Source organism: Camarhynchus parvulus, chromosome 1, assembly GCF_901933205.1.
Source record: "Camarhynchus parvulus chromosome 1, STF_HiC, whole genome shotgun sequence".
Taxonomy (NCBI): domain Eukaryota; kingdom Metazoa; phylum Chordata; class Aves; order Passeriformes; family Thraupidae; genus Camarhynchus; species Camarhynchus parvulus.
In genome coordinates this window covers 101,126,391-101,141,260 of record NC_044571.1, presented here as the reverse complement: position 1 = coordinate 101,141,260, position 14,870 = coordinate 101,126,391, and the positions used below count along the sequence as shown (strand labels likewise).

Sequence of the window (14,870 nt, the reverse complement as noted above, 5' to 3'; positions counted from 1 at the left end):
AGCTAATTTGCCTTCTTAATTTTTCAGACATTTGTAATATCTCTCAGGGACAAGCAGTTCTGAGATGCATACTTGCCCTTTATTCTCTTTTCTTCTAAAGTCAGAAGCTCAGTACAGAAAGAAGGCAAACTCAGTTTATATTCTGAAGATGCATGTTCTTTGGCTCAATATTTGGCTATGTGTTTCTACTTTTAAACTGTAACTCAGTGTCCTTTATTTCTGTAGCAGCTTTCTTTAACATCTTAATTGTAAATCTCAGAATCATGCTTAGATTAAACAAATGATGAAGACTCAGTAGTAGGACAGAATGGAGCCCTGTGAAATTATTCTGTTTATGCTTTTATCAGTGTTTAAGTCAGAATGGTTCATGTTGACCTGTAAATTTTGGACTTTTTCATTCCTTCAGATGGCCCCATTTACTTCATGTGGCTCTGCTAACAAAACTGCTCGTACTGTCCATGTTAAAAACAAGATAAAATTCTGATTGTACTGCTCTTTATTTCTACTGAGACACAATTTAATAATATTCTTATTATACTTCTGAACTCCTCCATCTGGACTGCCAAATTCAAGACTGAAATATTTTGTCATCTTTATACCTACCACATCACTTGATTTTAAAATGTTTATGTTTAGCTTAGCAGCAACAACATGTAATTGAAGGAAAATACTGGTTTTCAGACATTTCAGTAACTTGTTGGACCTGATGACCTTAGAAGTCTTTTCCAACCAAAATTAATCTGTGATTTTAAAGTTCACTTACAAGTGCTCTGGTGTCATATAATGGAGGACCTATTATTTGGATTTATAGCTATTAGTATATTTATCCAGTGTGAGTTTCTTTTGGGATTCCTGCCATATGGAAATTGTTATTGAAACAATGTAGGGAATTACAACTAACTGCTTGCAATGTCTTTCTTAATCAAGATAAGCTGACGTGGGACTCTGCTGCCTGATCAAGAAACTGTTATGTGGTCCATTAACACAGGTTTGTGGGGAATATTTTTACTGACTGGACTGGGGTGTCTTGTTCTTCGAGGTCATACATATTCTTAAAGGTTGTGAAATTAATATTGCTATGTCAGGGCTGTTAAAATATATTTGGGTTGATAATGATTAATTTTTTTCCTTTGGAAAAGTAATTCTTAATATGAATGATGCTAAACAAGAAATTAATTAAAGGACAGGAATTAATGATTGACTGGTTTTTAGGGTTGTAACATGGAACCCTGTGCATTAGATACATTATTGCTCCATTACATTTTGCCTCATCATTTCATGATTGGAGCCCATAGAATCTAATCACACACCAAACTGAAATTTTACCATCTTGCAATTTTGGAGTATTGATATCTTACCCATTCATAACTTGAAACGAAGGTTAAAAAATGCTGAAGAGGGAAAAACAAATATTGTCTGATATTGCAGGGGTCTAATTAAAATTGCCTTTTACTTATGAAACTGGGCTTCTGAAAACCAAAATGAAATGCTTCTAGTGGCAGTTGTATCAGAAGATGGGTCTGGGGGCCGCAGAACAGTTCTCATTTACTTTGAAAAGACAGAGGAATCATTTGTTGTGTTTGTGGTTTTTGGCACACAATGTCCATGTAACTTCTTTTTATAGGTGGTGTCACTGTAATCAGCTGGGATGGGAAAAAAAGAATCCAAAGAAGTAATTGATCATAGTTTTAAGCAACTTACTTGTGCAGCTACTTAATAAAAACGAAGTCAGTTTAAAAGAGAAGATAACTATAAAGAAATAATTGGAATCCTCATGTAAATAGTTACCAGAAAAAGCTAAAAACTAAGCTAAAAAGAACATTGGTTTTTCATAGTCCAGCAGTTCTTGACTTATAAAACAACTACTAGACATAAAATATTTTAAAAGATCAGTTTTTAATAATTTTCGTGTTGAAATATTTGTTCAGAAAAAACAGAGAAAATGCTTTAGTTTAGCACAAATTGGGGGAGACTGAAAATTTGTCAAAATCTTCCATTTTATCTACTGAATTGCTTCAGGTATTTGTTACTAATTATCTAAATGAGCTCACATAATAAAATCTGTCCATCCATAATAGTCTGAAATCTTAAGACTTTTTTTTTCTTACCTCTTCCACCTGCCTTTTAACCTAAATGTATGAAATTAGCATTTAGGAGCTGTATTTCTAGTCCTATGGGACCTACCTCTGAGAATGCACTAATCAAGGTAGAATACCCCCATCTCAGTAGATGAAAAGCAAATTATAGGAATTATATATTAATCTAATAATTACTGATTGTAATGGGAGCAAACATGGATGGCACTAAAAAATCTGTTTGTTAGAAGAGTTATTGTTTATTTGAAATTCCACCTGGTTAGGGAAACGTAATTTAGGATGAAATGATGTGAGTTAGCTGCTTCCCCCTTCATCCTGATAGGATTTGGTTTTTCAATGTTCTCATTTTCAAGGACTCTGCAGGAGCTGCTTCATATGAACTGGTTTGCATAAACCTTGGGCTACAGCAGACAATGAGAAGCCAGTGTGCTTTATACAAATCTTGTCAGGGTGAAAGCTGGAAGCCATGCATGGAAAAAAAATTAGTCTGGAAGAGTAAGAAAGCAAGAGATGAGATTTAATGGGATTAACTAGACATTAATTAGACACCTACAGGGTGCAGTTCTTTAAACTTCAGGGTTAGGATAGATAATAGATTCATTTTTTTTCCTCCATGAAAGCAATGTTTTATTCCAGAAACTCAGAGCTGTGTTATTCCCATATCCTATGGCAAGCCAGCCTGCTGGGCTTCAGCAAAAGTGCCCTGTGTTGAAATCTGTAGTTCCCACTTCGATGCCCCCAGTGAGAGCAGTGAGAGGAGGTTAGGAACAGTCAGGATGCAAAACTCACTGTGAAACTCGACTTGTTCCTGTGAAGAGAGCTGAGGGAGGGAGAACCAATGGGAAGCTATTTTGGCTAACAACCATAAATTAATAAGATGACCTGAACTGTACCCAAAAAGGAAACTAGAGGCTGTAACAGGAGCTTGAACTTGTCCTCAGGCATGATTCACTGAGCCTGAAGTGACATTAGTACAACTGAAAAGAAAAATAATTATCTGGGCGATAGCTACAGAGTAGAGGAGTTTTTATAGAGAAATTTGTGTCTTTCCTACTCAACCAATGGGTCAGTTACATCTAAAGAGTTATGAGCATTAAACACAAGATCTATGAAACTGAAGAGCTGGGCCAGTGCAACCATGCCCAAATTAGTGTGCCCAGCTAGGAAAATGAAGTGTAGTAATTCAGCCTTTTTGCAACAGACAGCATGATGTTATAGACTGGCCACTTCCCGAACATTGCTCAGCTGCAGAAGCAGGAAAAAAACAGGGAGCTATTATTCCTGGGCCTGCTTGTGTCAGGGTGGAAAAGCCTCAATTATTTCAGAAAACAGGTTTCAACAATTAGTTTAATTGTTAGTCCTGTAATATTTTGTCAAAAGGAGGGTGGTTCTTCAAGGAGAGGCAGTAACCAGACAGAGCACAATATCATACCAATAGCTGGTTTAGGGTACTAAACTGGCATCAAACTGGAAATAGCAATATGAATTCATTTTTTTATTAAAACCAGACAGGTGGCAAGAGAGTTTTGCCTTAGTTCAGAAGGCAAACTAGACCATACTAGTAGGTACAAAGAAAAGAGATGACCTTTGCCTGGGTGTTCTGCCAAGGTATCCAAGGGATGTTGTCCAAGACTGATTTTTGTTGAGGAACCAAACATGTCCTGACAGAAAAATGCTGTTGGAAGTTTATAAAAATACATAAGTACATATATATATAGGGCAAGGGGTGTCCCTCCAAATTTGCTTGGTCAGATAGTATTATGTGCTTTGGACTTCACCATGCAGTAAAGAAAGCTGAAATGCGTGAGTGCTTTAATTTTCTGTTTATTCTTAAGACAGACCTGGCTGAAGAGAGCAAATGGAGGGAAGAAATAAAAACTTCCTTAGAGGTGCAAAGCTGCTCAGAAATGCCACCTGTCAGGCTGGAGGAGTTGTTAAATAAACCACATATAAATGCAGGTAGAGCACTGACATTGGCTGAAGGTGCAGGCAAGCCAGAAGGAATGGAAACAGAGCCATCACTTTAAAAAAAAATGAAGGCAAGCAAAAAATGGCCTGATTCAGCCCAAGTAGTTCTGAGAAAAGCTCAGTGAGAGCTGGAGCTGCAGGTTGGGAGCAGCCTGGTGTGCCAAAGGACTGTCTTCTCTTGGCTCCCTCTCTCCCAGAGCCTTTAAAACTAAACCAGATGGTGTCAGGGTAGTTCTTGGTTTTATTCTCACCAGCTGCTAACCAAAGCAACTGGCATTGATTATCCCCTTGGGCTGGGAATTAAATAGATAAATGCAGTTTTTCCTCTTTATCATTTTCATCAGTGCACGCCTGGAAACATGTAATCTGTCAGTATTTGTGTTTCAGTGAAGGGGCCTGAAAAACCTACCCTGATTAAACTTTGGGCATCCTATGCAGATTGTTTTCAATATCAGCTAACAGATATGTCTTGTGAGCAGTGATCTTGGGGAGCAGCTTCCAACAGGCTATTGTATCACAGTGTTATTCAATGAAGCATTTCAAATTACCAATTTAAGGATTTGGATCTTGAAGCCTCTGCCTGCTGGGGAATCTTGTATTTCATTTTTTTAACTGTATTTGGCCTTGTGCTTACATAGGATGCTGTGGTTTGACACTAGCCCAATGCCAGACACCCACAGCTGGGCAGAGGAGGGAAAAGGAAAAAAAAGTTAACAAAGGATTCCTGAGTTGAGATGAGGACCAGCAGAAAAAGCTTCAAGAGCAAAACAGGCTCAACTTGAAGTTGCAAAGTGAAATTTATTACCAACAGAACCAGAGGAGGATAATGAGAAGTAAAATAAGCCCTGAAAACACCTCCTCCCCCCCAGCCCCTCCCTCCTTCCCACCAACCCCTCTTTCTCCACTGACCTTGGTGTCTCCATGTTGTTTTGTCACATGTTCTCACCTCCTCCCCTCCTCTGACTAGAAGCAAAAACTTGTGACTTTGTTTTGATTTTCTCCTTAAATATGTCATAACAGAGGCATTATCAGCCTCTCTCATTGGCCCAGTTTTGGCCAGCAGCATGTCCATCTTCAGAGCCATCAGCCATTGGCTTTGCCAGACATGGTGAGAAGCTTCCAGCAGCTTTTCACAGAAGCCATCATTGTGGCCTCCCTGCTGCCAAAAACCAGGCCATGCCAAACCAATACATAAGAGCACTCACTAGAAATGTATGCTGGTAATGTTCTACACTTTTCCATTGCTTGAGGCGCTGATGACAATTTTGTTTTAACCAGGAACCAAATAAAAGTTTGTTCACTGCAGAGAAACTCACAAACTTTGTACCAGCTCAATATGACTTTCACAAATAATTTGGGAATTACTGGAGCTATTTGCTTTATTTAAGCACTTTGTTCCTTCCTTATATGACCTTTGAAAGTCTTCAATGAAGTGCAAGTACAGCAGGCAAAAGTATTCCTTTTTCCTGACAGTGGTCCCAGGGAGAGTGCTAGCTCAGCACCTGCCTTTCTGCCAAGGGGCATTGGTGCCAAAATAAGTCCAGGAGTCACTCTCTCCTGGGAAGCTTGGCTTTTTCCTTTCTTCAAAAGGACATGCTGTGTGTGCAGACTGGTTTTCAGGAGATATTTTCAACATCTTTTAAAGTAGATGGTGTCTAAAGAATGTGTTTTTTCTCCATGACCTTCAGGGCAATCCGTTTTCTGTATGGAAAACAGGTAATTCCCCTTTGCAAGGTTTAACTTCGACAATGAAAAAATGCCTGTCACTTGCTGGAACTGTAAATCTTTAGTCATTAAACAAAATCTTAATTGAAACCCCAGTTGTAGTGGTTCAGCAAACCAATAATAGGTGTAAGAGAATCAAACACAGATATTGCCAAGTAAGATCTCATACAGCTTCTTTCCCAAAAGATGAGCTCAGCTGTACCTATAGAGATTTTTGGCTAAAAAAATCGAATAGTCTCCTGCCCCAAGGAAAAGAAACCTTTTTTCAATGCTGATCTGAGTCTCTGAGAATTTCTTTACCTATCTTCCTCTTTGAGAAGGATTTCTCCACCCACACCTATCACACATTCAGAAATACAATATGCATTCTTTCTTGTCAAAGAAGAAATCCTGATGTATTTCCCACTCGTCTGCAGCAATTCTGGATGGCTTTCAGAAAGAAATAGAATTGTGCTTTATGCCTTGATCATATGAAATCCATTAGGTTCTTGCATAGTAATACATGTGGGCAGCCTGTGACAACAATTATTATAAACATGTTGATGTAGTGTTGTGTTGTAAATGCTCTGCCTTTTAATGAGGAGCCTGTAGTCCTAATAGTAAATTAAAATACAATTACTATCACCAGAAGGACCAGGAGAGAAACATTCTCAGCAGCCAGCCCTTCAGTATGACCGCTGTCACCTCCAGCCCCCATAAGAACTGATGCTGAAGCTTCATTCCTGTGTGACTAAAAGAGAAAACTCCACTGTGCTGAGCTCTGTCCCTCAGCTGAGCTGCTGTGCCTCACTCTTTCTCATTTCATCTGTGAAGAATTTACAGTGACAAGAAATAATTAAAATAAAACTTCATTGGATATTAATCTTGGTAATGCTCTTGAAGAGGGAGGTCATTGCTTGCTTTCAGATCATGGAAAGTTACAATTTTCTTAGGATTTTTTTATTTCAGAAGAACTGAGGTGATTTTCTATGTACTGTAGGGTGGAAAGTAACTTCTTAAAAAGAAGTCCTGCTCCACTACCAGCATTTCCCAGCTGATGTCACTGACAATAGATTTGAGTACACCAGAGGTCACCAGCACTCTTTATAAAATCTAGGGATGCTCCTGAACAGAGACAGCATGTCCCAGGGTTGCAGGAGGGAGCTGCATTGGCACACAGAGGGAAGAGCTGAAGGCTGAGCCCCACTGGGAGGGGGCAGAACAGGTGTGGGCAGGGGGCTGGTGCAAGGACATATCCCAGCATGAAACAGGAGGCCTGGGACCCCCAGTCTGAATTTACAGTGAGTCTGGCCAACTGTGCTGAGAAGTATCAATAGCTCACTTGTTTTTACTGGATTTTGGTAATGCCCCTTCACATAGTTTTGTCCCAAAGCCCAGCACAGAGCTTCCCATTTGCTACTGCTGCACCTTCACCCTTCCAAAGCTGCCTGGTTGGGTTCCACCTTTCTGGCAAGTGAACATCTCTCCTCCTCCTTTCCACCACCTTCAGCTGCTGCTGTAAGCACAGAGATTTTGCCTTCCTTGTTGGAGGCAAGATGTGTCACCTGGAGCAGCAGGTAGTGAATTAAATTAATCAGTTGAAAATGGCTCTTTTCAATCCAGGATTTTTCCAAGTATATGAAAATTACTCCCATCCTTCCCAAATAAGTACTTTGGTTGCCTGTTGCATTGCAAGCTGAACATGAACCCAGTTATAAATAACAAATCCAGCTCACCTCCACAAACCAGCCTTTAGGCTAACTGACAGAGGCTTGGACAAATAACAACTCTCCTAAAACACAAGCATTTGACTGGTTAAGTGTCTGTGGGGCACAGATTTTAGACCAATGTCCGTGTAGCACCATGAGTTTTTGAATTGCCTGTGAAAGGGTGTCTGATACAATAAATCAGATCTGCTGATGACCAAGGGGAGTTTTGTCATGTGTTATGTCTCAGACACACAAACATCACGGGTGTTATTTATATAATTCGTGGTGACCCCTGACATGAGGACAAGCAGTCCAAGACCCACGGAAATTGCAGAGAGAGATGGAGCAAAAAGCTGGAAAAGAAAGAGGCCAGGAAGAGCCAAAAACAGGCAGCAAAGGCTGCAGGAGCTAGCTTTGCAACAAAGGTGACAGAAGATCACAGCCAAAGGGCTGTGTGGAAAAGAAACCAGAGAAGTTGAAAAAGCTAAAAAGAGCACACTGGGGCCATATTTGGATCACACTGGGAGTGACTGGACTAATACTGGGAGTATCTGAGAGTGACTGGGAACATACCCTGCACATCATCCCCCATACTGGGCCTGACTGGGAGCAAATGGCATCATACTGGGACTGACTGGGCTGATCTAGGAAGCAACTGGAACCATGCTGGAAGCAGCTGGGACCATACTGGGAGAGACTGGAAGCAACTGGGATTATACTGGGACCATGCTGGGTGTGACTATTATTATGCCAGGGGAAACTGGGAGAACTGGGAACACACTGGATGAAACTGGGCAGAACTGGGAGAAACTGGGATCTTCGTGTCAGCAAATTGCATCATGAGATGGAATGACTGGGAGTCACTGGGATCCTGCAGGAAGTGACTAGGCTCATATTGGGAGTGATTGGGCTCATACTGGGAGTGAGAGAGCTCATACTGGGAGCAGACATTGCCGGCACCCGGACCCCCCAAAAACACCTCCCGGGGACCCCCCGATGTCCATCTGCGGCTTGGCTTTGGAGCCCTGCCAGCTGCAAATATCCCCCCCAAAAAACCCCAAACCCAGGCACCCCCCGGGATATTTCGGCTCAGCTCCCCCTGCCCAGGCACCTGCGGGATCGTCCCGGGGCTGCAGCGACTTCAGGGAGCACCAGGACCACGAGATTTTCTCTCTCCTCTTCTGCTGGGGCTGCTCGGCCTCTTCCTCCCTCCCTCCTCCTCCTCCTCCCCCGTTCCCGAAGGCCGGAAACCGTGAGGGGAAAGGGGGTGAGGAAAGGGCGGGAACCGTGAGGGGAAAGGGGGTGAGGAAAGGGCGGGAACCGTGAGGGGAAAGGGGCGGGCTCAGGCCAAGGCCGGACACTGTGAGGGGACACTCTGGGAGGCGGCACTCTGCAAACAGAACTGCCACGGACTGAACATGAACGGGAAAGAAATCAGTAAATCTGAGAGTTTTATTTGCTATCAAATATATCCCACACAATCCCCATCCCACCGCTCCAAATTGGGATCCCACTTCTCCTAATCTCCCCCCAACCCCATCTTACTCTGGTGGCTGTGGAATCGAGTTAGTTTGGTATGACATTGAGTTTTTTTGAGGTGGGTGTGAGCATTTCTGGTGTGAGATTGAGCTGTTTTCACTGGGATTTGAGTGGTTTTGAGATGACAGATGTATCCATATTGGCTTTTGGAGTGCAAAGAGATGGAGAACAAAAACAAATTAAGGTGAAACTAAAAGAAGAAGCAGCCAGGTGTGTTCCCAACATGGATCACAGGGAATGTGAGTGACCAGGGCTGTGACCAAAGTGGTTCCTCCCGTGGGGGATGGAGCTGGAGCAGCGCACGAAGGTCTTCCCGCACTCAGGGCATTCGCAGGGCTTCCCTTACCGGTGCCTCCGTTGGTGTTTGCTCAAGTTAGAGCTGCTGGAAAAGCTCTTCCCACACTGGGGACACTTGTAGGGCCTCTCCCCAGTGTGGATGCGCCGATGGATGGTGAGTTGGGAGTTCTGCCTGAATCCCTTCCCGCAGTCGGAGCACTGGAATGGCCTCTCCTCTGTGTGAATCCAATAGTGTCGGAGGAGTTTGGAGCTGCTTGTAAAGCCCTTCCCACACTTGGAACACTCGTAGGGCCTCTCCCCAGTGTGGCTCCTCTGGTGCCTGATCAGGGTGCAATGGTGGCTGAAGCTCTTCCCGCACTCCCCACACTCGGGCCTCTCAGCAGTGTGGGTCCTCTGGTGCTTGATCAAGTCAGAGCTCCAGCTGAAGCTCTTCCCACACTCAACGCAGTGGTAGGGCCTCTCCCCGGTGTGGGTCACCTGGTGGCTGGTCAGGTGCGAGTTCAGTCTGAAGCTCTTCCCACATTCCCTACACTCGTAGGGCTTCTCTCCAGTGTGGATGCGCCGGTGTTGGATGAGGTTGGAGTTCTGCCTGAATCCCTTCCCACAGTCGGGGCAGAGGAACGGCTTCTCCTCTGTGTGAATCCGCTGGTGCAAGACGAGACTGGAGGTGGTCTGAAACCTCTTCCCACACTGCTCACACTCATGCAGCCGTTCCCCGGTGTGGGTCAGTTGGTGCTGGGTCAGGCTGGAGCGCTGGGTGAAGCTCTTCCCACACTGCCCACACTCGTAGGGCCGTTCCCCAGTGTGGGTCCTCTGGTGCTGGATCAGGCTCTCTCTTTGTCCGAAGCTCTTCCCACATTCTCCACACTCATAGGGCTTCTCCCCAGTGTGGGTCACCTGGTGCCTGATCAGATGGGTGCTCGACCTGAAGCTCTTCCCACACTCCCCACACTCATATGGCCTCTCCCCAGTGTGGATCATCTGATGCTTGATCAGGTCGGAGCTCCACTTGAAGCTCTTCCCACACTCCCCACACTCATGGGGCCGTTCCCCAGTGTGGATCACCTGATGCTTGATCAGGTGGCAGTTCCGGCTGAAGCTCTTCCCACACTCCCCACACTCGTAGGGCCGTTCCCCAGTGTGGATCACCTGATGCTTGATCAGGTCGCAGTTCCACCTGAAGCTCTTCCCACACTCCACACACGTGTGGGGCTTCTGCCCATTGTGGAGCTGCTCGTGGAGCACCAGCTCCGAGCTCTGGCTCGATCTCTGGCCACCTTCCCGGCCCAGGCTGGCTCCTTCCCCCTCAGATCCCCGCGATCTGCGTTTGCAGCCCCTCCTCGTGCGGGATCTCCGGGGCTTTTCCTCCCCGTTGGCTTCCTGCGCCGTGGAGCCGCTCAGAACGGCCTCTTCCACCACGTTCTGCTGCGGGCATTTGTCCTCCCTGCTCTCCATGCTCAGCTCCTGCTCTGGGGGAGGAAGGACAAGGACAGGATGGGATTTGCCTCCGTGCCACAGGCAAAGGCAAGGAGATCCCACCCAGGGCGACCCCAACAGGACGGCACCGGCACCCCCCTGGATGTCCCCCCAAGGGACCTTTTCCGCTCAGCCTTGGACTCCTTCAAATATGCCCCCAAAAAACCCAACCCAGGGACCCCCCGGGATATCTGGGCCGAGCTGCGCCTCTCCACTCACCTGCGCGATGCGGGGGGGGCGATAATCCCACAGGTGGAGACTGCGAATTCAGGCAGGGTTCGACCGCGCGGCTGCTTCAGGTCAGCCGCGATCCGCCTTTGTCCCTCCTCTTCCTCTTCCCCTTCTTCCCGCCCTTCCTCTTCCATCGCCCCTCCCGCTCCTCTATGTTATCTCCACCTCCTTCTCCTCTTCCATCCCTCCCCTTCCATCCCTTCTCCTCCTCCTCCTCCCCAACCCCACCTCCTTCTCCTCCTTCCATCGCTGCTCTCTCTCCACCTTCATCCCTCCTCTTCCATCTCCCCCTCCCCCTGCTTCTCCCCCCCTCACCGGCTGGAACCGTGAGGGGAAAGGGGGTGAGGAAGGGCGGGAACCGTGAGGGGAAAGGGGGTGAGGAAAGGGCGGGAACCGTGAGAGGAAAGGGGCGGGCTCAGGCCAAGGCCGGACACTGTGAGAGGACACTCTGGGAGGCGGCACTCTGCAAACAGAACTGCAACAGACTGAACATGAACGGGAAAGAAATCAGTAAGTCTGAGAGTTTTATTTGCTATCAAATACATCCCACACACCCAGGCCCACACAATCCCCATCCCACCACTCCAAATTGGGATCCTACTTCTCCCAATCTCCTCCCAACCCCATCTCACCCTGTTGGCTGTGGAATCGAGTGAGTTTTTCACAAGCTAGAGTTTTTTTGAGCGGGCAAAAAGCCACTTTGATATGGAGCTGAGCTCTTTTCCTTTAAGACTGAGTTGTTTTCACTGGTGTTTGAGTGTTTTTGAGGTGACAGATCCGTCCCTCTAGGCTTTTGGACTGCAGAGAGAGGGAGAAGATAAATTAAGGCGAAACCAAAAGGAGAAGCAGCCAGGTGTGTTTCCAACATGGATCACAGGGAATGTGGTTCCTCCAGTGGGGGATGGAGCTGGAGCAGCGCACGAAGCTCTTCCCGCACTTGCAGGGCTTCCCTTACCGGTGGCTACATTGGTGTCGGGTCAAGTGAGAGCTCTGTGAGAAGCTCTTCCCACATTCCCCACACTCGTAGGGCCTCTCTCCGGTGTGGATTCGCTGGTGGATTATGAGTTGAGAGTTGTACTTGAATCCCTTCCCACAGTCGGGGCAGCAGAGGGGCCTCTCCTCTGTGTGACTCAGATTGTGCAGGACGAGATGAGAGTTGAACCGAAAGCTATTCCCACACTCAAAACACTTGTAAGGCCTCTCCCTAGTGTGGATCTTTCGGTGTCTGATCAGGGTGTCATGGTCCCTGAAGGTCTTCCCACACTCCCCACACTCATAAGGCCGTTCCCCAGTGTGGATTCTCTGGTGCTTGGTCAGGTCAGAGCTTGACCTGAAGCTCTTCCCACACTCCCCACATTTGTAGGGCCGTTCCCCAGTGTGGATCCTCTGGTGCTTGATGAGGTCAGAGCTCTGGCTGAAGCTCTTCCCACACTCCCCACACTCATAGGGCTGTTCCCCAGTGTGGGTCCTCTGGTGCTTTATCAGGCTGGAGTTGCAGCTGAAGCTCTTCCCACATTCCCCACACTCGTAGGGCCTTTCCCCAGTGTGGGTCCTCTGGTGGCTGGTCAGGTGGGAGCTGCAGCTGAAGCTCTTCCCACACTCCCCACACTCGTGGGGCCTCTCCCCGGTGTGGATCATCTGGTGCTTGATTAGGTCGGAGCTCCACCTGAAGCTCTTCCCACACTCCCCACACTCGTAGGGCTTCACCCCCGTGTGGATCACCTGGTGCCGCATCAGGTTGGACTTCCGGCTGAAGCTCTGTCCACACTCTCCACACTTGTAGGGTCTCTCCCCAGTGTGGGTCATCCGGTGGCTGATCAGGTGGGTGCTCGTCCTGAAGGTCTTCCCACACTCCCCACACTCATGGGGCCGTTCCCCAGTGTGGATTTTCCGGTGCTTGATCAGGCTGGAACTGAAGCTGAAGCTCTTCCCACACTCCCCACACTCGTAGGGCCGTTCTTCCGTGTGGATCATCTGGTGCTCAATGAGCTTGGAGTTCCACCTGAAGCTCTTCCCACACTCCACACACGTGTGGGGCTTCTGCCCATTGTGGAGCTGCTCGTGGAGCACCAGCTCCGAGCTCTGGCTCGATCTCTGGCCACCTTCCCGGCCCAGGCTGGCTCCTTCCCCCTCAGATCCCCGCGATCTGCGTTTGCAGCCCCTCCTCGTGCGGGATCTTCGGGGCTTTTCCTCCCCGTTGGCTTCCTGCGCTGTGGAGCCGCTCAGAACGGCCTCTTCCACCACGTTCTGCTGCGGGCATTTGTCCTCCCTGCTCTCCATGCTCAGCTCCTGCTCTGGGGGAGGAAGGACAAGGACAGGATGGGATTTGCCTCCGTGCCACAGGCAAGGGCGAGGAGATCGCCCCAGGGCTATGCTGCAGCCGAGGGGCCGCGCTGGGCTGGGAGATGGAGCCAGCACAGAGGGGGAAAGGGGCACTGAGTTCCTCCTCACCTGCCTCAGTGTCCCGGGGCATCTTCCTCTTCCTCGCAGCCTCCCAGGGGTTAGCAATGGGAAATCCTGGTTTGGGGAAAACAAGGGATGAGCACATTTGTAGGAGCATTGGGGCTAGGACGGTCAGGACGGACAGAGACAAGAGATCTCTGAAGCCAGGTTGTGGAACTTGTGGTTTATTGCAAAGGGCCTGGGTGCAGGGCCCTGCTTGGAGCTGCCAGCCACAGCTCGGAGCAGGCCCCAGAGAGGAAAGGGGTAGAGAGGATGAGAGGGTAAGAGAGTAAGAGGGGTAAGAGCGTAAGGGAGTAAGGTTCCCGTTAAAATACAATAAATCTTCTTCTGTGCTGAATATTCTATTTCTCACTAACCAATCTAGTGCAATATACAAATCCTACAGCATTTACATATGACCTATAAAAATCATTACATCACCATACTGTGTTACATTTTAAACCCTAAAAACTACTCTTTGGACTCCTTCTGCTAAGCTAGTAGGGTCTGCTCTGACCCCTGGACCCGTCTGCAAGCAGATTAACGGGAGTTACCTTCAGTCGGCCACACCATTGTTTTCCAGTTGTTCAGTAACTAAGGTATCTAAAAGCTGGCTTTCATTTCCATCTTGCTTCTGCTTTCCATATTCTCAAAATCTTTTGCCAGACAATCATATTTATAAGGCTTTCCTGTTTCATCTTCCCCAACACACGTTTAGTTTGAAGGTCCCTCTGCCCCAGTCCATCTCTAGAAGTCACCGGCCATCTGGGCTCCATAAAAACCTCCAAAACCACCAAGATAGATTCAGCCTCGAAAAAGCCTCCAAGCATTCCCCGTCCCTGGTGCCTTCCCTTTGGTGTTCGGGGGTTCTCCCTTGTCCCAGCTGCTGGGGGTCACACTTGGATTGGGAGTCCCCTTTCTCCTCGGTGCCCGCCCTCCCCAGACTGCTGGCAGTCCCAGCAATCCCAAAAGCTCCTCCCTCTTCGCTCTCCCCATTTCGGGATGCCGGGGCTTTTTGGGCTCCCGGGGTCCCTTCTCCCCTCATTCTCTGCTTTGGGCTGCAGGGGCTCCAAGGAGTCCCCCCTGCCCCTCTCCAAGCTCTTAAGGCTCCCGCCAATGGCGGCGCTCCCCGGCACCCCCCGATGTCCCCCCAAGGGGCCTTTTCCGCTCAACTTTGGACTCCTTCATTCTCCAAACATTAGCCCCCCAAAAATAAACCCAACCCAGAGCCTCCCCGGGATATCTGAGCCGAGCTCCCCTTCCCCGCTCACATGCCCGATGTTGGGGGGACGATGATCCCACAGGCAGGGCTCTAGACCGTGGTTCCCTCAGGGCAGCCTTGATCCGCCTTTGTCCCTCCTCTTCCTCTTCCTCCCGCTCCTCTTCTTCCATCCCCCCTCGTCCTCCT

General features: G+C 47.7%; 1 pseudogene; it reads right to left on the bottom strand.

Moving 5' to 3' along the window:
- Positions 1-8,991: 8,991 nt before the first annotated feature.
- LOC115902820 lies at positions 8,992-14,870 on the bottom strand (annotated as a pseudogene).